The sequence below is a fragment of the Mesocricetus auratus genome, unplaced genomic scaffold (genome assembly GCF_017639785.1).
Source record: "Mesocricetus auratus isolate SY011 unplaced genomic scaffold, BCM_Maur_2.0 Super-Scaffold_100009, whole genome shotgun sequence".
In the NCBI taxonomy this organism is placed as follows: domain Eukaryota; kingdom Metazoa; phylum Chordata; class Mammalia; order Rodentia; family Cricetidae; genus Mesocricetus; species Mesocricetus auratus.
The window spans coordinates 58,083,379-58,107,673 of record NW_024429193.1 but is presented as its reverse complement, the minus strand read 5'-3'; the positions used below and the strand labels follow the sequence as shown (position 1 = coordinate 58,107,673).

The 24,295-nt window shown below is 43.9% G+C and overlaps 2 long non-coding RNA genes across 3 annotated transcripts; both read right to left on the bottom strand.

Moving 5' to 3' along the window:
* Positions 1-3,033: 3,033 nt before the first annotated feature.
* LOC121142385 lies at positions 3,034-6,882 on the bottom strand. The gene is made up of 2 exons (XR_005879396.1): positions 4,233-6,882; positions 3,034-3,957 (listed from the first exon to the last, which is right to left on the bottom strand). It is a non-coding gene; the product is annotated as an uncharacterized LOC121142385 (long non-coding RNA).
* Positions 6,883-14,509: 7,627 nt separating this feature from the next.
* Positions 14,510-23,703, bottom strand: LOC121142384. Of its 2 annotated transcripts, XR_005879395.1 has the most exons (3): positions 23,618-23,703; positions 23,023-23,191; positions 14,510-15,171 (listed from the first exon to the last, which is right to left on the bottom strand). It is a non-coding gene; the product is annotated as an uncharacterized LOC121142384 (long non-coding RNA). The 2 variants fall into 2 exon arrangements; XR_005879394.1 differs by lacking the exon at positions 23,618-23,703 and having other exon boundaries at positions 14,510-17,216; positions 23,023-23,244.
* Positions 23,704-24,295: the final 592 nt, after the last annotated feature.

Here is a 24,295-nt window from a genome sequence, read left to right as displayed (position 1 = left end):
GGCCCACAGAGTGTCACTGTGGAGAGGGACTTCTAAGAGGAGGTGCCTAGGGAGAGATCTTGTGATCACAGTGTTTGTCATTGGCTCAAAGAGAATTCTAGGACTCTAGTTTTTTTTAATTAAAAATATTTATTTTTATTTGTATGTTTTGCCTGTGTGTGTATGTATGTGTGTATGTATGTGTGTATGTATGTATGTATGTATGTATGTAAACCACCTATGTGTTGTGATGGCAAAGGCTGGGCGATGGCTTTGGATTTCCCAGAACTGGCATAACAGTCTGTTGTGAGCTACCATGTAGTGCAGGGAATCATACTCTGGTTTTCTGCAAGAATTCGAGTACTCTTAACTGCTGAGCCATCAGACTTTAGTCTCTGGTTATTTTTTAAAATTCTAAACCATGAAATGATGGCTTTATTCTCCCACTAATTCACACCCCAAAATGCCAATACAGCCTCCCAGGAATCTCTTAAAAATAAAGCCTCAAACTGAATCAGAATAGCCCTTTCCTTCATTTTTTTCTTAGAAATTTTGTTATAGTGATGAAAAACTAGCAAAGAATTTAGCACTGGGGCTGGGATGCATTTTAGTGGTAGAGTTTGCCTAGCGTGCTTGAGGCTCTAACACACATTTTCAGCACCACAATAAACAACCAAAGTGGCCCTAAGATAATAGCTAGAATAGAAGTAACCCAAGGCATGCTGAAGAGACGGCTTAGCTCTTGCAGAGGATCTGGGCTCAGTTTCAAGCACTCACAGAGCAGCTCACAAAGGTCTGTAACTCCAGTTCCAGGGGATCTGACTTCTTCTTCTGACCTCCACAGACACCGGTATACCCATGATACACATGCAAAAATATAGACAATATTACACTCATGTGTACAAAATAAAAATAAATCTAAAGAGCAAAAATAAAAAAGAAATAATTGAAGAGAGAAAAATATTTCTTCCCTAAAAGATTTTGTTTTTAACTAGGTATATATGTGTGTTTGTATGTGGGTATGTGCATGTGAGTGCAGGTGCTTGTGGAGGTCAAAAGGGGGCACTGTGTCACCTTATAACTGAAGTTATAAGCAATCGTGACCCACCAAATTCAGGTTTACAGGAAGAATAGTACACACTCCTAAGTGGTGAGCCATCTCTCCAGCCCTGAGAAAAATATTTTTTAAAGATTTATTTATTTATTATGTATACAGTATTTTGCCTGCATGAATCCCTGCAGGTCAGAAGAGGACACCAGATCTCATTACAGATGGTTGTGGGCCACCAAGTGGTTGCTTGGTGGGAATTGAACTCAGGACCTCTGGAAGAGCAGCCACTGCTCTTAACCACTGAGCCATCTCTCCAGCCCTGAGAAAAATATTTCTAAGAAAATAGAAGATGACCCTGTTTCAAAAGAGGGAAAAGGAAGGAGCAAAATGGCGTAGCATGTTGAGCTAGCTTGAGGAAACCACACAAAGATGTTAAACTTTCTATTCCAATGCTTAGACCAGTGGATTTCAATTTTCCTAATGCTGCGAACCTTTAATACAGTTCCTCATGTTGTGGAATTATAATCATAAAATTATTTTCATTGCTATTTCAGAACCATAATTTTGCTACTGTTATGAATCATAACATAAATATCTGATATGTAAATCTAAAGGGGTCGTGACCCACAGGTTGAGAACCACTGGCTTAGACAGAAGACAATAAGTGTGGAGGACACAAAAAGTATGTGGTAGTTCTGTGCCTGTAGAAGAGAATGGAAGAAGCAGAAAAATAAAACAAAAGTATAAAAAAATGTGAACTAAATTTGAATCTGCTCACTGAAAAGACATAGATGATCTCTGGAAAAGTTGAATCAATCTGAGCATGAGGAATCCAGGGTTACACAGGCTGACATCAAATCAAGATCCCATGGGCCATTCCCAAGACAAGAAACTGCCCAGTGATGAAATCCAAATGATTTTAAAAGGAGAAAAAGCAGAGGGCGTAGGGAGGCAGTATGACTGAGAATACTAGTAGTGACAGTCATTCAAATTAAACTATCTTAGTGACCATTGGCTGTAAAGCTAGAGCAGGGTTACTGGGCATCAGGAGAATAGAATGACATGAGACTCTTTGAAACCTCAACTGCATAAAAGGTCTTATGACATTAGAAACGCAAAGGGAGCAGAAGCGTTCACACGTTCTCAGGAACACCTGCTGCTGAGACGTGTCACCTGCCACAGTCCATGTAGTCGGGTTCTTTCTGTGAAATTTGTTTAGTTATCTATCTCTGTTTGGTTATGGGTGTCTGTGTGTTCGCTTGTGCATGTGCACGCAGATGTCCTCGGGGGTCAGAAGGTTAGATCCCCGGGACCTGGAGTTACAGCTGACAGTGAGCCACCGGATAAGGGTGGTGGGAACAGCTCCTCTGGAAGAGCAGCAAGCTAGCAATCACTGAGCTTCTGGTTATTGTTCTTGAGATTAGTTTTTATTTTTAAATTTTAAAATCGTATTTATTTATTTGAGTGTGGGGGCGTTATATTGCCACAACACGTGTGTGGAAGCCAGAGGACAACTTTGTGGAATCAGTTATCTTCTTGCCTCATGTGAATCCCAGGGATCAAACACACGTCTCAGAGAGTCAGGTTTGGCCACAAACACCTTTATTTGCTGAGCCATCTTGCTGGCTCAAAAGTGTTTGTAATACTCTTTCAGATGTGAGCATTTCCTGTTACTGAAGATATTTACCTGAAGATGGGAGTCTGTTAGTTTTGCTATATGTGCTTATTTTCTATTTTAAAAAATCTGATTTAATGCTTTTATTTTTAAAATGCTCTAGCTATTACAATCCTATGGCTGTGAAGCTATTCCTGTTCCCCACCATCTGGATGTATGTAAAGACACATTTAAAATCATGTTCTCAAAGGCAGACGTGATGCTGCCGGGCCTAGACTCTCAGCACTTGCATGGCTGGGAGGGAAGCCACCAGTTCAAGGGCAGCCTTGACAACATAACGAGACTTTGTCAAAAACAAAACAACAACAAAAACACAAAGAGACCTATGTTCACCGTTACTAACAATTTTATTTTTGCAGTGGTAGGGTTGAGGTAACCTTTCAAAAGTTACTTTCTTTGTACTTTTTAAAACTAACATTTATGCTTTCCAAAATTTTACTTTTTTTTTTTTTTTTGGACACAGGCTATCACTAAGCATCTGTTTTGGTCTTGAATTCACTGTGTAACTCAAGGTGGCCTTGAACTCACACTTGTCCCCCAGCTCCAGAGTCCTAAGCACTAGGATGACTGTGACACGCACCACTGTGCCTGGCTTATCATTAAATATTTTAAAATGTATTACCTACTTCCAAAAAAATGGAATTCATATTTTAGTTTTAAATTGTTACACTTAAACTGTTTTTAAATAGGCGAGAATTTTGTGGTTTACTACTTGTATTAAAAAAAATCACCTTATGTGAAATACATGCAAACACCAAATCAGGCCTATTTCCTTTATATGTAAGCCACGAATAATGATGTAATAAATAGAAATAAACTCATTTTTTTAAAAAATCATACTCACATAAATTTGACCTAACAGAGAATGTGGGTGAGATGAAGGTAAAACTGGCTTGCAAAAGAGTCCTGGGATGTCTGGCTGTGGTCCAGATTCTTTGGGTTTCAACCAGGACTCGGGCTCAAGTATCTCTTAGCTCTTCTCCACCCGACCCACCATGCACCCTTCCTCCTCTGAGAGGCCTGCAGCCACACTCAGCTCTACTCCACACCAGGGCGCCTAGGAAGCTGGCCTGCACTGGCTCCCTCATCACCTTAAACCAAACAAGTTTACCACTGGATTTTGTCACAAGAGTAGAGCGAAGCTTGAAATTTTCAAGGCGTTATTCGGAAATGAACAGCGATGGGTGTTTCTCAACTTGACTGGATGGAGAGAGGCCTAGACGGTTTAGCTCTAGGTAAGTCTGTGGCGGCCCTTGATGGAAACACGGAAGAAGGAGAGAGCTGGTCAGCATAGGCTTTGCGCTGCTTCCTACCTGCTCTTCTTGGCCACACCCTGTCTGCCTCAATGGACGGGAACGGAAAAGTAGGAGCAGAATCACCTCCCTCTCTTCCATCTCGTTGCCCTGTTCCGGTCACTGCCACAAAAAGTGCAGCAGAGCAGTGGAGGGTGATTATGTTCTATCAAAGGTAGTTAGGCTGGCAAGGGCCAATATTTTGTAAATCTCCCCCGACTTTAACCTTCCTCACCTGGTAAATCTTTTGTTTACACGAACACCTAGTTGCATAACTTGGTAGTCTGGGGTGGCCCACCCCTTCTCCCTTTCTTTCGTTTCCTTTGCACCAATTCTTTTAAAGTTAGCCAATCTTGAAATTCTGTGAGGTCCAAGCCTAGCTGGGGAAGAAGGAGAAAGACAGTCACTTAGAATGAAGACTAAAGAGAACTCCCTGCCCCAGAGTGCTGCGAGTTCTAGTGTAGCCTTTTTGTAAAAAGATATTGCCTAGTCCAGCTGCTTTGTCTGTGTTTACATGTTCCTTTGTGCAATGCTGAGATTATCCCTTTTTGTTCCCAACAGTGCTGAGAGACAAGAAAAAAAGCTTCAAGTTTGATGTCAAGTCTATTTCCAATCCCAAATCTGCTTGCTAATAGTGGTATGGCTTTGGACAGTTTGCTGGGTCTCTTTGAGGCTGTTTTCCCATTTACAAAATAAAAATAAACAGCAACAAGAACAAGGACTCTTTTAAAAGGCCACTGAATAGATTTCAAGAAATTGTCCACAGGTATTTAAATTGGGAGCACAGCGACTTGTGTCCCTAGATGCCAGGTTAACAAAGAACAAATTTCAGTGAATGCTGTCATTATATTGTCACTGGGTGATATTCTAAGATTGAAAAGAAAGCTTTGCAGTTTGATTAAAATTCCTGAGGGTCTCAGTTACCAAATATGAAGTTGTCAAAGAACACATTTTGTATTAAAAACTTGTAAATATAAAAACCATGCATTAAAATTAACTAGCCCCAAAGTCTCAGTGAAATTCTCTACAGTTATAATATCCCATTCTGCAGTGTGGAGCCTGGCGTTGGATTTTATCCTTTCACTACTGGATATATAGTTATGTACTTATCTACCACACATATACAAAACAAACAAACAAACAAAAAATCCTGTCGAATCTGTAACAAAGCTAACATAGAAAAATACCAGATTTATATCCCTTTTCATAATCCAGTCTGTCCTCAAGTCCTAATATTAAATAATAAAAATCTAAAAATGTGATTGACTGGCCATGGTGGTGTATGTCTTTGATCCCAGAACTCAGGAAGCAAAGGCAAATGGATCTCTGTGAGTTTGAGGTCAGCCTGGTCTACAGAGGGCATTCTAGGCCAGAGAAGGGATACACACTGATATCTGGTCTTAAAAAAAAGAAAGAACGAAAGGAAGGAAGGAAGGAAGGAAGGGAGGAAGGAAGGCAGGAAGGCATTAGAGCGAGTTATTGTGCTTTCAACTTCATCTGAGCGTCTTTAAAGATGAATCCTTATTTTGGGACCTGAGTGATCATGGTACTGGGCCTGGGTTACCAAAGTTTACCTGTCATAGCCTGGGAACTATGAACGTTGACTGCTGGGTATCAGGGAAAACTGCAATCAGCCACGGGTGTCAATGGCCAAGTTGTCAGAAGAACTGCCCCCACCATTCCCCCGGAGAATAACCCTTTGAATGCTGTTTGTTCGTGGGCTACACTACTAGGTGAATATCAGAATGCGAGGCTGGTGAGGCTCCCTTCCAGACCGTCTGCAGCTGCAGGAAGCCCGGGAAACAATCACTGGAAACATGTGGAAGGTGCTGAGCCATGCAGCTATAGTCTCACAGCAGGGCATGGCTTCTTCTCACAGCACCTGGGAGGATTGGCAGAATTCCTAAGTAACCTATTCGGGAAGAAAACAAAGCTTTAAATGCCGAGTTACCACTCAACAGACTTTTGGAGTGAGCCTGGAGCAACACGCAGAGAGAAACTCAACCTAGCCCTAACACTGGAGAAGCCGGGTTCTGCTGGATCAATCTTTCCAGAAAGTGTTTGTAGAGAAACGTTAATGGGCACACCTGTGCTCACTGGACACTTGGCAATCCATTGTAATTGTCACGTTTAGCAAAAACAATTGAAAAGGAACAAGCAAGCATGCCAATATTGCCCTTCTCAGACGACAAAAGTCGATAGCAAAGTGAGGCTGAGCTCACACTGAGGTCAGACCGCTGCCAGCAAAAGTCCAAATATTCCACAGGGGGCTGCAGAGATGACTCAGTGGTTAAGAGCACTGGCATCTCTTTCAGAGGAATTGGGTTCAATTTCCAGCATGCATGTAGTGGCTCACAGTTAAGTTATCTGTAATTCTGTGCCAGGGAATCTGATGTCCTCTTCTGGCCTCCACAGAAGGTAATACATGTAGGTAATATTCCTATGCACACAAAATAAATCTCAAAAATTAAAAAGCAGAGCTAAAAGCCCACATGGGGGGCGGGGTGAGATGGCTCAATTAGTGTAGGGCTTGTCTAGGACTAAATTTGATTCTCAGAATCCACATTCAACCCAAGCGCTGGGCAAGTGGAGATGGGAAGCTCCCTGGGGCTTACTGGACATCCAGCTTAGACTGCTTTGGACAAGTTCCAAGAGTAGGGTAGTGGTGATGGCTTGGTTTAAAAAAGAAAAAAAGAAAAAGTAGAGCCTGGCGGTGGTGGCACACACCTTTAAATCCCAGCACTCAGAAGGCAGAGGCAGCGAATCTCTGTGAGTTCGAGGCCAGCCTGGTCTACAGAGTGAGTTCCAGGACAGCCAGGGCTACGTAGGGAGACCCTAACTTGAAAAACAAAAGTAAACAGTAGAAATCACCTGAAGAGTGATGCCTGAGATGGTTCTCTGGCCTCCACCTGCTCACACATGTGAACATGCGCATACATGTGCCCCACACACAGACTCCGCAAAGGTGTGTTTATTTTCTATTGCTACAATAAAAAAATGAGCAGAAACCTGCCTGATACAAGCAGCACACATTTGTTGTCTCAAACTTTCTGTGGGTCAGGAGGCACATAGCTTAGTTGGGGCCTCATAGGCTGCAATGCAGTTTCGGCAGGGCCAGGTTCTCCCCAATTTCCAAACTCGCCTAAGTTGTTGCCAGAACTCATTTCCTTATGGTTGCAGGACTGAGGTCCCTGGCTGTTTCCAGAGACTTAACCTGGTTCCTAAAGGCCACCTACTGTGTGACTGTCACACACCTCAAGTGGGGTAGTTTGCATCTTCCCATCCGACAGGGAACACTCCCTGTAGTCTGCAGTCACAAAAACCACCATGGAGGTGACTAGTTATTTCTCTTGCTGCCTCATCTGGCTAGAACGAAGTCATAAGTTCTATCCACACTAGGACTGTTTGAAGGGCATGACTCATTGGAGATTGCCCTTAAGGTGTGTCCTCCGCACACTAAAACACACACACACACACACACACACACACACACACACACACAGCTAGACTGGCTGGCCACCAAGCCCCCAGAATCCACCTGTCTCTACCCCTCACACACACCCCATGGAGGAAATTTGGGAAGGGCAGGAACATCTAATAAAATTTCTTTAACTTTTTAATGAGGTATCAAACAAAAACACACATATATCCCAAATCCACACCTTGATGAATTTTCACAAAGAGATTGTGTCCATGGAAGCAGTGCTCTAGAAGCTGCCTTTATGCCGCGTCCTTTTGTGACCCCTCTTTCAAGGGTAACTGGTACCCTGATGTAGAACTATGTGGATTGGCTTTGTCTATTTTGTTTTCGCATAAGGGAATCACCCATGTACTTAATTGTGTGTGTTTGTGTGGGTGTGAGCACCTGTGTGCATGTGTGTGTGTGAGCACCTGTGAGTGTGCATATAGGGGCAGGAGGTTGACGTCTGGTATCTCCCTCTCTGTCCTCCCCTAATGTTGTAAGAGAGGGTCTTACTGAACCAGGAGGTTACTGTCGCTGCTAGACTGGCTGCCACTAAGCTCCCAGAATCCACCTGTCTCTACCCCCACACACCCACCCCTGTGATGGGATCATAGGCACCTGCTAACACACACAGATTTTTACATAGATGTGAACTCCATGCTAGCATGAGAGACATGTACCCACTGAGCCATCTCCTTAGCCCACAGGTATTCATTTCTGTCCGGCATTTTTTGCTCAGTCTTGTTTGGGAGATTATCAATACTGTTACATATTTATGGATTGTGCATCCTCATGCTGTATAATAGTCCATGTTGCAGTGGTGTGTGACCCTCTGATGATGGCTATTAGACAGTTTCTTACTAGTACTTCTGTTTGATGTGTGCTATGCAGCATTCTCTGTTGCAACACAGCATCTTTGAGAAACAATGTGAGCTATGAGAAGGTTCTGTAAGGTGAACCCCAAGCCCAGTGCAGGGATAGCTCAGGATAGAACAGAAGCCATGTGAGAGCCAACCACGTCTGCCTCTCTTTGGTTTTAGTGGTTGTAGTTACTCATTCGATTTCATCCAGTGGAAGCTTGAGTTGCCTGGTCAGGCTTACAGTGGATCTAAAGAAAGTCCTCCAGCGACGTCTCATGGCTTTTCTCTTCTGGTTTCATTTTTTATGGAAGATTCCAAGGTCCCATTCACTTATCAAGGGAAAGGATGTGTGACTCCAAAAGACAACCCAAAACTTCTCTCTTGTAAACTTGGGCACTTGTCGGGGGCACCCACAGAGATGGCTGCACTTCATCTTGACTTAAGGTCAGAGAGTTCAAACCCACTATTGCTTGTTCAAGGTTAAACAACAGAATGTTTTGCCTAAGAAATAACTAATAGATGTCTTACTTTAACAACAGGATATTTAGCCTAAGGTGTGGCTGTTGTGTATTTTGCCTTGGCGAGAGGATACTTGGTTTAGGGTGTGGTTACTTGATGTTTTGGATATTGAGAAGGTAATTATGCTTGCTTATTCTTTGTATCCTGACAAGGAAGTCTATTTGCCTTCCCCCACTTTTGATTGGGGTATATAAAGACTGTGTGTAATAAACTTGGGGCCTTTTTCCCAGTATTCACTGACTCTATTCTGTGTCTCTGTCTTTTCCTTAGTATCTCTAATTTTTCTTCCTGCCATTCTTTAATCCACACTCCCCCTCTCAGGCACGAACATGGGCAATGATAGATGTCCCTCAACCTGGGGCTGCGACAGGCACAGCATGCATGTGGCACACAGACATACATGTAGGTAATATTCCCATGCACATAAAATAAATCTCAAAACATATAGTAAAACAGAATAAAGCCCACACTCTTCCATAGCAGGGAGGGGGAGATGGCTCAGTTAGTGCAGTGCTCGTCTAGTACTCGAATTTGATATTCAGAATCCACATTTAAAAAGCTAGGCACAGTAGCCGGCTAGCAACCCCAGCGCTGGGCAAGTGGAGATGGGAAGCTCCCTGGGGCTTCCTGGACATCCAGCTTAGCCTGCTTTGGACAAGTTCCAAGAGTGGGGTAGTGGTGGTGACTTGGTTTAAAGAGGAAAAAAAAGTAGAGCCAGGTGGTGGTGGTGCACACCTTGATTCCCAGTGGTTCTTGACCTTGTGAGTCATGAGCCCACTTGTGGGGAGTCAGAAGCCCTTTCACAGGGGTCACCCAAGACCATCAGAAAACACTGTATTTACATTACAGTTCATAACAGTAGCAAAATTACAGTTATGAAGTAGCAGTGAAGATAATTTTCTGGTTGGGGTCCCTATAAATGTGAGGAACTGCATTAAAGGGTTGCAGCGTTAGGGAGGTTGAGAACCGCTGTATAATATGAACCCTGGACACATCCTCTTTATCATCCAACTTCTCAGACTTTTCTTAGAGAGGGATGACTCCTTTTGCCCTTAAGACCTGAAAGAGATCTCTCACACGGGCAGGGGATCTAGCTTCTGAGATATGCTGCTCCCACCTAAGGCAGAAAAATTCACTCCTGCTTCCGGGGTAACCGCCATTGCTGCCTCCAGGGTCCACCAGGGCCTGCTGTCCCTAGCAGAGGATTCCTTCCTGCCTCAGGACAGACCTACAGTCCCTGCCCTCCAAGACAGCTGGCTGGCAACCTGCTGTACACAGGCTTATTCTTCACATTGGGAACAGGTATGTTTGGTGTTGCACACAGAGACATATGAGCAAAGTGAAAATAACTAACTGGACAGGGCAATTTCTTTTTTAAAAAAGTGCACACCATGATCCAAATCAGGCTAGCAAGCACAGTGGGGCAGGGGGTTCAGTTGTTATTGTTCTAACACAGATAGTGGCTGTGTCTTTTCCTTGGCTGGTGTCTGACCTCAGTCTCTTGACTGGCTTGCTTTAAAATAATCATTGGAAGGGAAAGGAGAAGCGAACAGTCACTCCATGCCATCGAGTTCTGGGAATGAAACTGGGGCTTTGTGTAAACTAACATTTTACTGGGTGAGGGAGATTAAAAGATGTGCATAAAAGATTTACAAGGTCAGGGAGATGGAATATTGGCTAGTTGTTTTTGATAGGAGAGGAAAAGCATTTCTCACATTCAGAAGGCTGGTCTGGGTTGCCATCCCGAAACCCACCAAGGATTTAGAGCTATGACATTCATAACATCTCCCGCATGCCCCCCACATTATTGTTGTATTTATTTTTTTTGTTATTACATCTTGACCCCAGTTTCCCCTCCCCTCCTCCAAACTCACCCCCTCCCCCACGTCATCTACTCTTGGTCCTGATCTTCTGTTTTCTCTTCAGATACAGGCAGCCCTCCCAGGGATATCAGCCAGCCATGTTATATCAACTTGCAGTGAGACTAGAAACCTCCTCTGGACTAAGGCTGGATGAGGTACCTGGTAGGAGGGGAGGGTCCCAAAAACAGGCAACATAGACAGTCCCAGCTCCTATTGTTAGGAGTTCTATAAGAAGTCCAAGCTACACAACTGTCACATATATGCAGAGTGCCTAGATCCGCCCCATTCAGTCTCTGTAAGCCCCTATGAGCCCTGGTTAGTTGGCTCTGTGGGTTTTCTAGTAGTGTCCTTGATCCCTCTGACTCCTGCAATCCTTCCTCCCCCTCTTCTGTATGATTCCCCGAGCTGCACCTAATATTTGGCTTGTGGGTCTCTGCATCTGTATCCATGACTTGCTGGGTGAAGCCTCTCTGACAACCTTTGGATTAGGCACCAGTCTATGAGTATGGCAGAATATTACTATTTTTTTTGCCGGTTGTGTTTGGTTCTATCCTAGGTCCCTGGGCCATCCAGCCTCAGGGTCCTGGCCCTCCAAACAGTGTCAGGAGTGGGCTCCCTCTCGTGGCATGGGTCTCAAGCTGAACCAGTCAATGGTTGGCCACTCCCACAATTTCTGTACCACCCTTACCCCAGCAGATCTTGTAGGCAGGACAAATTATAGGTCTAAGGTTTTGTGGCTGGGTTGGGATCCCAATCCCTCCACTGGAATCCTTCACTGGAGATGGCTGGTTCAGGCTCCATGTCCCCCATTGCTATTTCTTGGCTGGCATCAAGCTGACACCAAGAGTTTAGGCCTTCTCAACAATTGTCAAGTGGTACTTCATACAACTAAAAACCTTATGCATAGTTAAAGACACAATCAATCTAGTGAAGAGGAAGTCCACGGAATGGGAAAGAATCTTTGCCAACTATACAACAAATGGAGGGTTAATATCTAGAATATAAAAAATACCCTCAAAAACAGAATCAAAATGATCCACTCCAAAAAAAATCCTGAGAATCTGGACAGTTCTCAGAGGAAGAAATAAAAATGCCTCAGAAATATCTCAAAAAATGTTTTCTATCCCTGTCAATTAGGAAATGTAAATCAAAACAAGTTTGATATTTTATTTTACCCCAGTCAGAATGGCAAAGATCAGCAAACACCTGACAACAAATTCTGGAGGGGATGTAGGGAAAAGGGAACCTTCATTAACTGTTGGTGGGATTGCAAGCTGGTGCAGCAAACCTGGCAATCAATGTGGAGAATCCTTGGAAGGCTAAAAATAGATCTGCCAGATGACTCTGCTAAACCACTCACTCCTGGGCATTTGCCCAAAGGAGAGGATATCCTACACCACAGATAATCTGCTCCATCAAGTTCATTGCTTATATTTTCACAATAGCTAGGAAATGGAAACAACCTAAATGTCCTTCAACTGATGAATAGACAAAGAAAAGGTAGTGCATAGACAATGGAATACTATTCAGCTATAAAATGAATAAAGAAATTAAATTTTTAAACAAATGGGTGGAACTAGTAAGGTCGTATTGAATGAGGTAACCCAGATCCAGACAGACAAATGTCACACATTTTCTGCCATCTGTGGTTCCAAATCTTCTAAATGTGTATATGTAACTTGGAATAACTGCATTAACCAGTGAGACAGTCAGGGGTGGGGGAGTCCACAAAGAAGGGGGTAGCAGGCACATGCGATTGGAAGGAGGAAATGGGAAAGGAGGCTCTTTGGTTGGGGAGTCAGAGGGAGATAAATACATAAAAAGGAGGAAGGACAAAATAACACTGAGGATATCTGAAACAGACATAAGGAGTCATGCTATCTACCTAAAATATCTATAATGCATGTAAGTCTATATATGTATTTGTTTAAATGAAAATTGCCCCTCTGAGATGACAAAGAGCCATAGACTCTCTGACAGAACTCCCAACACCAGACATGAGAAACACCCTTTTGCATCGCTGGTCAATGCTGTTCAGGAGACTCCTAAAACATAAACTATAGACTATAGGCTACCACTGTTTTCCTTTGTTGCTTGAATGTAAGCCTCTATTGCTAAAGGCACTATGAACTGTAGACACAGGACTGGGAGGATCTTAGCTGGTTCTGACCTGAAAGTCTCCTCGCTGAAGACTAAGTTCCGTGGCTCCAGAAGGCACCATGCAAACTTCTAAGGGAAGGAAGCAACCAGCGGTACTACCCAGCTATATGATGATGCCAGTGAACTAAAATAATGACTACTATGGGATGATATTCCTAAGGTACGGCTGGTGATCAACAGTGCTTTATTTGAACTTTAGGCCTGATCAGCATGAGGGAAAGAATTCCTGGTACTAGAAACTTAGTCAGCTACCCAAGCCTAATGAAGTCATGAATCCAAGAGAAGAATCTACAACCATCACTTAACTAAGCCAACATAATCCCTAATTATGTTCTAAATATTTATCCTTATACCCATACATAAATAGAGGTCTTACCCCTCATCAAAGAAATCTCTCCTTGAAACTGACAAGAGACCATTACAGAAAACTGCAACCAATTAAGAATGCAGGAACAAATGACCATGGGTGTCCAGCCCCAACAGAAACCAATACAACACAATTCCTATACCCAAGTCTCAGGGATCATAGGGGAAGGGGGGATAGACATACTGTAAGAGCCAGAGAAACTGCCAAAGAAGCTACACTTATGAAGTCTCTCTCATTCTCATGACTGCCTAAACAAGACCTGAACAAGAATGACACCAACAGATATGCTAACATGCAAAGGGGAAAGCTCATAGGGACTAAACCACAGGTGACTACGGAAGGCTGACAGTAGGAAAAACATATTTTCAGTTTGGGAAGAGCCCCCAAATTGGCTACCCATTAGCAAATGTTCAGTCCTGAAATCGCATACATACAAAACACTACATGGACTGAGCAGTCTTTATTTACATATTTAGGAATATACACATATATAACAACAAGGAAGGAAATCCATGTCAGGCTGCAGAGGTGGCTCAGCAGTTAAGAGCACGTATTGCTCTTGCAGAGGACCTAGGTTTGATTCCCCGCACCCTCATGGCAGCTCACAACCAACCATCATCCCAGTTCCAAGGGATCTGACTCCCCTGCTGACCTCCACTGGCAGTAGGCATGCATGTGTACACATACACACATTCAGGCAAAACATTCACATGTTCAAAACAGCTAAAAAAACAGACACCGAATTTGAGAGAATAAATGAGGTGTGTGTGGGAATAGTCGGAGAGAGGAAAGGTCAGTGGGGAATAATGTCATTAGGTTTTAATTTAAATATTGTTTTCAAAGAATCGGGGCCCACTATTTCTTGCTCGAGAAGTCACTCCTGTGTGACTTTCCATTTTCCTGTATGAATTGTCTTCCTGAATAGTGAATGCAGTCTTCTCTGTTCATTCCTCTTCACAATCTGCCTTCTCCATTCTAGTATGAGTGACCAAACAACAACCTGTCTTGCAACCACAGTCCCCAAAGGTCCCTGCTTCCTACGAGTACCAAGTCATGCACAGCCCTCCTTTCTAGCTATTGTAAAGTTTGTTTTGTTTCCAAGGAAACAAGCCTTTAAAACTTCTCTGGCCACCTATCTCCTCCCCATATCTCGCCTCAGGATTTTTAAAGCCCATATTTGTTAGTGTTCAAATGAATCCAGGAATGAAAAATGGATAAGACATCGGCTGTAGAAAAACACCTAGAAATGAAACTACGAAGCTGAAATTAATCACAGAGGCATCCTTTGTTAATGATTTATCAGCTGTCATTTGAGCCATGAAGGGATTGGGAATAGATATTGAGCGTGTGATGAGGTGGTCTGGCACACGGTATGCCTCTAGTTGTAAATCTATGGCAACTGGGAGGAAGTTTGGAGTGAACAGAAAGTTGTTGACTGAGTGGGAGGAGGAAGCCACTGTGAGCGTCACAGCTTGCGTTAGGCTAGTTTAACTCGTTGTAGGTAGTGTGGCCTCCAACCAGAATAGATGAGCCAGAATGAGCATGCCTTGCCTGTTTCTGCGATTCTGGCCAGTGTGATGTTGTATGACTTATCACAGGAAAATTCACAGGATTTTCTCACAGCGCTTTGCTCATTTCAGGGTGTGTTGGTGTTCCTGGTCGGCAACTTGGTTTGAAGTAGCCATGCTAGCTTTAGGGAGTGAGCGCCTTCCTCTGTTTCCTCAGAGTTCAGAAAGATGCTGGTGTCCTCTGTGATCCCTGGACCTGTTTCATTCTCCAAGAAAGGAAAAGTTCACGGCCATTAAATCCTTTTTCCTCATTCTGCTTCGTTTTGACTTTTTTCCCCTCAGCAGTTTGTACTCAGTGTTCAGCCAGGCCTGGAAAGGGGCCCTGGCTCTTCCCACAGCTGGCTCCCAACTTTATGTTCATGTTGATACCTGCAACTGATTATGATGATGATGATGTTTATACCATGAAACCAATCAGATCATTAAAGTATAAACGGTACCAGGATGATTGTGCTGGTCCAGCCCCAGGGCGTGGAGCTCACAGTTACTAACACCGGTGGTCAACAGTGTTTAGCTCCCAGGTTTAGCTGTTGCCCCTGTGTCAGCCTGCCAGCTCCCACCACCCCAAGTTCTGGCAGACGGTTTAGGGGTTCTCCTATACCCAGAGCTTCCTATAACCCATCCTGCCTTCTGCTTTCTTATTCTCAGAGGCCAACATGAGCGTTCTGTTTGATCTCACCCCTCATATTTGGTGGATCAAAGGGATAAACTATCACTTCACTTTATTGCCAGTGTTCATGAGCTTATGATTTTCCTTTAACCACTTTATATGGGGATCAGGGATTCAAAAACTATGTCACTACCACCTCTCAAGAAGCCGCAGACTAGGTGATGTATAAGGTTCTACCTGGTTCCACCTGCTGGGCGTGCAAACCTTCACAAACATTTTTGTGGAGCAGTACACAGACCTAGAGATGCTCTTAGCCATGGCTGGGGGTCTCCTCCTGTGAGATGACATTTATGGAAAGTGCTTCCCTTAACCACCAGCTTCCGGGGTCCTGCAGGCATCTGACAATCGACTGAACCTTCGCCTGCTTTCTACGCCTCCAATGTTCCCCTTCCTTTCTGGTCACTGTTTAACTTATCAGATAGGAAAGCAATAATAATAAAAATTTAAAAACCGGTGTAAAACCTTGACCTTAGAGAAAAAAAGGGGGTTGCCATTCTTTAGCTACCTCCTGCGATAAAGAAGTTTCCAGAACTCATGGCCTCAGAAAGTGTCTCAGAATTCATGTCAGTTCCTTGTTTTGCAAATAAAATAATTTTCCCATAGAACAGGATTAAACAAAAATTCAAGGTATCTTGAATATTATTATTTTTGGACTATCATTTTGCAAAGAAATACAAACTACAATTAAATTATTGTAATTGCAGTAGTCTGGGCTTTCCAGAAAAACAAAGAATTGAGCATGTGGGTGTATACATGTGTGTGCATGTATGCAGTGTCTCATAAGATATTAGCTTACATGATTGTGGACACTGATAAGTTCCCAAATCTGTGGGTGGGAAGCTGAGATCCAGCAGAGCCAGAGTAAAGCTCTTGCCCAAGCCCAAGGGCCTGAGAACCAGGAGACTGATGGTGTAGCTCCCGTCCAATGGCTGGCAGGCTGGACACACAAGAAGAGCTAACTGCTCAGTGGGAGGCAAGCAGAGGCTGATGCTCCAGGTGTTTGCCAGGCAGGAGGCACCTATCACTCTTACTCGTGGGAAGTTCATTTTTCTGTTCTGTTTGGGCTTTTAACTGATTAGCTGAGGGCCACCCTCATTAACAAGGTCAACTACATCACTTGGTCTATTGACTTAAAAGTTAAACTTATCTGGAAATACCCTCACAGAAATGCCCAGAGCAATGTCTTAGCAAATATGTGGATGCCCAGCTGTCCGGAAAATTATATCAAAAATTAATCATTACAGTTACTACCACTAAATACTTTTCAAGTATTAGTTACTTGTAAATCTCATCTAGGCCAGTTGTTTTAGGGGCCACTAGAGCAGACGACTCTGCCTGCAGTGATCTGGTCTAGAAGTCATGGGAGAGAGAAGTGGGGGCTGAGATGAATTCTCTAGAAGTGTCCAGAATGGTGTCTCATACCCGTAATCTCAGCACAGGAAGACCCTGTCCCCAAACAAGCAAATAAAAGTTCATCTCACTTAACACAATTTTATGGAGTAGGGAGTTAAAGGAAATTAGCTGAGATGACATAGAGAGGGAATAGCACAAATCCAAATCCATAATCTCTCCTGGCCCTTCCCATCCTCCCTTCCTTTCTCCATTTCTTCTTTTCCATTGTCTGTGTTGCTTTCCTTTCTCCCGTCTGAGGTCACTGCCTGAAGAAAACTGACAGATTTTTTTTTTTGCAGAATGAAGTAGCTCCACATAATGACATCTGTACAGCAGGCATGACCATTGTATCTGGTGCCTGTATGGGGAAAGAATGGAAGTTTTCAATGCTCAAGGAGGAAGGAGTGTCTCTAGCAATCCTCACACTAGCTGTGCAGCAGGACAGGTGGTGAGCGGAGCCTGCACAGTTTGAAGAGCCACTGTGTGGAGATGATGGGGTGAACCAGGGGCCAGTGGGGAAGATGGTTCTGCCTTGAGTTGGTCAATTCTAGAAGTTCAGGGAGAGAGAACTGGGGATGCATCTTCTGGAGGGAATTCAGAAGGGTGAGGAGAACTCTGGAGCATGGATGGCCTTGCATAGTTAAGAGAAAGCACACTGTGAACAACTTGGTGATACACCAAGTGAAGGAAAAGTTGCCTTTAGATCAGATAGGGAAACTCTGCCCAGGAGAATGGGTGCCTGGTGGGAAGTCACACAAGTCACACATTTTCTATCTGTTGTAGGTGCTTTGAGCTTCATGTTTTGATGTTATGTCTTTTAAGCTTTAAAACATCTATTAAGAAACTATACAGATACAGAGGAAGGCATTTGTCGTGATTGTGACTGAATCATGATGTTTTCTGTTTACTTATTTGCATTTTCTTTTTTAAATTTGTATATTCTGTGTGCGTGTGAGCGTGTGTGTGTGTGTGTGTGTGTGTGTGTGTGTGTCTGCACATGTTTGGTGATCAGAGGACAACTTGTGGGAGTCTGTTCTTGTCTTTCACTGTATGGGTCATGACCTGGACCTCAGGTCATCAAGTTTGGTGGCAGGCACATTTACTGACTGAGCCACATCTCATAGGCCCTATATTTAGATGTTTCTGAGATAAATTTCATCTTTAAGAAAAGGACAATTAAGGAGAAGTCTCTTTGAGAACAAAGTTACATTTGCTGGCCAGAGTTTTGATTCAGCTGTATTTACTAATAGTTTGCAAGTACTAGAATTTTCACAGGAGCGGGAGTCCAAAGTCCTAAGCCAGCACTGGGCAGAATGTACATGTGAGCAAAGCCTGTGCACTCTGTCCAAAGGCTTGCGTGTTGACATTTCCTCTAGATCTGTGTCACTTTAACCAAACACAGCCCGATTTCAAAAAGAGAAACAAGCTGCCTTCAAGTTCAAAAACTTTTTCTACAGAAGTCTTACGCTGTCTCCATTCAACTAATGTCCAGATGTTGCTATGTTGCTATTGTTAATTTTCTCATCGACTAATGCTAATGTAGAGAAATGCTGCTGAGTTTTACAAATTGAGCTGTTTCTGGAACATTCACTGAATCAACAAACCATTTCCTGAAGTATTTGATCACCTGTGTGTTTCCTGGCCTTGGACTGCATGCTCTTGAATGCACTCAGTTTCTTTTCCAATTTTGACTTTTACAGGTCCCTGAGAACCCAAGAATGCATTTGTTGTTCCCTGCTTATGTTTGCATGCATGAGGGAGCGTTCCAGAGCTGAACTGGGGACCCTGTGTATACTAGACAAGTGTTCAACCAATGAGCTATTTGCTCAGCCCCGCCTCTTCTCTTGGAGACAGGATCTCACTGAGTTGCCAAAGCTGGTTTTGAACTTTCTATGTAGCACAGAAAGGCTTGGAACTTGCCATTCTCCTGCCTCAGCCTTTTTATTTCAATGTCTGATTGAGCCCAGTGTTGCCATGGTGTGGCACAATTCCACGCCCCCCAAACACACACACTTCCGTTTCCTTCATGTTGTCTTATGTCTGTGCATGCTCTAGTTTCATGCTCTCCTCAGCTCCCATTTTTTGTTCTTTGATGCATTTTTCACAATAATGAACAGCGTAAATGTTTTTTAAACATTTGTTTAGTTTGGTGTGTGTGTGTGTGTGTGTGTGCATGCACGCACATGTGTGTACACTGGCATGCCTTGGCTCTAGGGTGAAAGAGAGAGGACAACGTGAAGGAGAAGTTTCTCTCTTTCCTGCAATTGAATTCATGGGGTCAGGCTTGGCCTCAAATACTTTTACCTCCTGGGCCATCTTGCCAGCCCCTAGATGTACCCACCATCTTTAGGGGAAAAGAAAGGTGTACTTTTGGTTGCTCTTATATTTCCTTTCCTAGATTCCCCCCCCACTACCAGCAGCTAGTGTTATTAAAGAACTGATAGCCTGATATCTGCTTCTATGTATCTCTCAACTGACCCTGGAAAGAATCTTCATTATTAAAAACATTTGGTGTGAACTTGGGAGGTAAACATACATGGATTGTTTTTAAATGGAGGGCTGTCTTAGTTCTAGTTCTATTGCTGTGAAGATACACCATGACTAAGGCAGCTTATAGAAGAAAACATTTAATTGGGGCTGGCTTGCAGTTTCAGAGGGGCATTGACGATGGGGAGCAAGGTCTCATGTAGGCAGGGATGGCATTGGAGCAGTAGTTGAGGGCTTATGCCTCATTGGCAAGATGGAGGCAGACAAAGAATGAGTCTGGGTATGGAGAGGGCTTTTAAAACCTCCAAGCCTACCCCCATTGACACACTTCCTACAATAAGGCTAACCTTCCATGTTCTTCCTAAACAGTCTACCAACTGAGAGACAACCATTCAAATATGTGAGTCCATGGGGGCCAGTCTCATCTAAACCTCCTCAGGGCTCTTTCTATCTAGCCATTTTGTTCCCTCCAACTCCTGACTTGGCCTTTGTCCTACTGGCTCTGGTGGCCCCTTGGACTGTGCCTTCTGGGGTTTTAGTGATCCTCTAGTTTTGTCCCACTGGTGGTTCTGGTTGCCCCTCCAGAGTGTTGCCCTACTGTTGGGATTCTTTTTTACTGGGCTCTTCACACAGCTCCTGGGGTTCTGCCCTCCTCCTTCCTAGGCTCCTACCCCATCAGCAGCTTGGAAAACAAAGGACCTGGAAGCGAATATCTGGTGAAAGAAGATCAAGGGGACCAGTTAAATGAGGTAGAGGTGACATCACTCAGAAGTCCTTTACCATCCTGTGTTCACCCACCTGGAACTCATTCTACTTAAAAACCCTAACCCTCAACTCCTTCAACCTCTGTGGTAAGGACCCCACTTGGAATCACCACCTCCACTTCCACTAACCTATCGGGTCTCAGTTCATTTTCCCAGGATAAATGGGACTGCAAGCAGACACTCACACTTACACCAGATTTTAGTTCAACTCTTGGCCCTGTTCCGGAAGGCAACTCTTGGCGAACCACCCTTCAGTTGACCCTACCTACTCCTGTGGCCTCTGGGGAAGCTCAAATTCCCATTTAAAGACAGCACCTTTCTCGTTCAGCTGTTAGCTTGATACATCTAGACCTGTCCAGCATGCCACACAGACTCACATGCATAATATCCTCTTGATGCATGAATGCAGATACTAGCCCTTGACGCCAGCAATCACCAACTGACCAATTGGCACAGGATGGAGAGGGAGAGAGGCTTGACCATAACCTCCCCCATGATACTCCAGTTTCAGCAGGAAGTAGACAGAATGGAAGTGGATACCCATACATCCCCTGGGCCCCATGTCCCTCTAACCCTTGATCTGTAAAGTTGTTTCTTTTTGTATGTAGGTAGAAGGCTGGAATATTAACTCACAGAGACTGCCCCAGTAGAGGGGCTAAGTCATGCATTGTAGCCTGTCTAGTTCCTTCACTAAACTGCTAAGATCAAATACCCCATCCTCTAACATCTATAAATGTAAGGAATTTCCCGTGTTCTTTGAGTTGCTGTTTTATCACCTCTACCAACTTCCCTGGCTTCAAGCAGCTGGAATTATTACTAAAAGATTGATTTCCTCAAAAATATATCATTAATTCTTTCAACATTCCTCTTATGGGGTTGGTTACCCATTAATCAGATATTATTGATAATTATACATTTATTCTTCTAGTATCTTAGAAATGTATTTAATACATTTTAGAACAGTATTTCCCCCCCTTTTTTGCCTTTTCCAATTGATTTCAAGGGTTGGGAAGGGATAATGTAACACAAGTTCTAATTAGTCTTAATAATAAAATCATAGAGTCACATATTATGGGGTGAAACCTGGAAGATCAGAGAAGCAGTCAGCAGTTAGAGCTCTTTATCTCTACAAAATCCTTAGACTGAAAAGAGACCGAGTTCCTCTCTCCTCCTGCCTATACTCCTCTCTCCACCCAGCCATCTCACTTCCTGTCTGTCTGTACAGACCTCCAGACCTCTATGGTTAGCTAGTGCCTAGCTCCACCCTCTGATCTTCAGGCAAGCTTTATTTGTACAAACTAGATATCACCACAAGATGAGGTTAAAGCAAGGTGTAGCCAATGCTGTCCTTCATTGGGATTCTCTGTCTCCAGTTCTCATGCGCTGGGACTACAGGCTTGTGCCACGATACCCTGCCTATTAGCCTGTTGGGATTCCCTAATCAAATATTCCTGCTGATCATTTTTATTATATTCATATTATAATAGTCCTCATATAGTATTCTTTTATCAACATTATATCTATGTACTCAGGAATTCTTTTCAGTGAAAGCTCTTTTTGTCTTAAGTGCACATATTGTGATCATTCTAAATTCTTGCTGATGCCATCTGCCTCTTATAGCTGATAGGCATGTTGCTATTATAGCAGGTGAGCTTGGTTTTCCAGGGCTACTGCCTGCTCCCTCTGGTGCTCTGTGTTGGAAGCATTAATGGCCAGCTTGGTCTGTGCCCTTGCGAGCATTTTTAATGTGAGAGCACACTGTGGAGGGCCATAGATCCTGTACAAGTCCATGTGCCATCCCTGCTTGCTGACTTCAGAGGCCAACTCTGAGCGAGGGTTCCCACAATGCTCCTGGGAAGCACAGCACTAGGAGAAAACACAGCTAGACCAGCCTTGGGGAGTAGAGATGGAGGTCTTCCAGAAGGACTGTCAAGCAGTGGTTGGTCCATCTGGGAATTCTTCTTTTGTTGCCCCCAGCAACCTCCCTCCCCCACACGAACTTCAGCCTCACCTCCACTCAAACGCCCAGCCCTTCCCTTAGCCTTCAGACCTCTCAAGTATTTCTCTTGGGTTTTCAAATACGCTCTCTTCAAACACACACTTTTCTTTTTTTCTCTTGTGCTGTCTAGGCTCATGTGGGAGGAAGCATTCTGTATAGCCATGCAGAAAAATCTCCACACGATCAAATGTGATACACATAGAAGTTACTATAATGAGCAAGACAAATACTTAATCATCAAAGATGGGGAAGCAAGACTAATTATCTATGCAGTTGAATATGCTGTGACGTATTGTTTGCTAATAACATAAAATGACCATGAGAACAGAATTGCTTCTTTTCAGGCTGTTTAAAGATTGGTGCAGATGGAGGCTTGACAGCCAGAGAAAGGATTGTGCATAGCACCCGGTTTGTTTCATGAGAGCTGTGCCACTTCAGAGCAGGTTTCTCTCAGGCAAACATTGAGCTCTTCCCACACGTGATGCCACAGCACCTGTTCTTTCTGTCCTCTAGAGGATACAGGCCTCAGGGGGACACCTCAAAGTGGACATGCACTTCAACGTCACCAAGAAGGGATCGGTTTTCTTCTGAGAACTTTCCCAGACTCCCTGCCCTTTCCCCTACTTTCCTTCAGAACTCTGACCTAGTAAGATAGGAATCTAAGCACACTCCCCACAGCCTTCTCTCACCAAACTCTGGAGGCTTTGGAATCAAAGCCTGCCTTCATTCCAAGCAATCACAAAAGACAAGGCCTGGCTCACAGGAGATAGGAGGAAACAACAAAGTCAGAAACACTGCAGGCCTTGGCCTCCCGAAGCCCAATCCAATGGGGGGGGGGGATGAAAAGCCTTCACCAGCCCTAGACTCTTAGGTGTGGTTTTGCCCACTCCCAGCCACAGCCCCTATTCACTTACCTACAAGTCAGGCCATTTCATCTGTCAAGTCCCAATGTCTGCATCTTCCAAGCGGGGCTAATTATCCAGGTCAGTTTCTTACCTGTCTGTAGGGGTGGCTGGCACCTGGCCTGATGGAGCACAGACTTGCATGGACTTTATCAGCATGAGAATGAAACAGCATTCATTCCTAAATGTATAAAGACTTACTGAGGTATAGACTTACCTTAGACATATGCCAACCCCAACACACACACACACACACACACACACACACACACACACACACACACACACACACACACACACACCACACACACACACACCACACACACACACACACCACACACACACACACACCACACACACACACCACACACACACACACACCACACACACACACACCACACACACACACACACACACCACACACACACACACACCACACACACACACACCACACACACACACACACACACACACACACACACACACACACACACACACACACACACACACACACACACTCTCTCTCTCTCTCTCTCTCTCTCTCTCTCTCTGGCTTCTGGTTCCTGTGATTCCAAAAGCCTTTGCCCTTTGGCTCAGTGGAAAGTACCTCCTGCGTGGGAGGACATTGCTTTGATTCACACCAGTCCCGGCCTCTTTGGGTAAATGTGTTTTATGGTGTTTGTACGGATTGTGGTTTTCTGCTGAAGCAGAAACGCTGGCTTCACATGGACTAAAAGGACTTATGGAGAAACCTGAGATTCTTATTTATAACTTGCCCATGAACCAACCCAGGTGGCAGAATTGCTTAAAATACAAACATTGTTTGTGCAAGACTTCATCTTCAAAAATCAATTTCTCTTTTAATATTTGCCTAACACTTAACAGAGTTCCTTCATGGATTCTAATTTTTGCAAACTCAGAAGAATTGAAGGACCCAAATCCCAAAGAAGAGTGAAAATGTCTGGCCTTCTTTAAGAAGTATTAAGAGGCTGGGTGGTGGTGTCTCATGCCTTTAATCATAGCCCATGGGAAGCAGAGGCAGGTGGATCTCTGTGAGTTTGAGGCCAGCCTGGTCTACAGAGCGAGTGCCGGGATAGTCAGGACCATTATACAGAGAAACCCTGTCTGGAAAAACCAAAAAAAAAAAAATCAAGAGAATCTTTAAAAAGAAGTAAAAGTAGAAGAGGGAGTACAGAGGGAGTGGGGGAGGGGTATTGGGACATGGAGGGTGTAGGATACTGTGCTTCTGGAAATACTCAAGGTAACCCCATTGATTTGAATAATT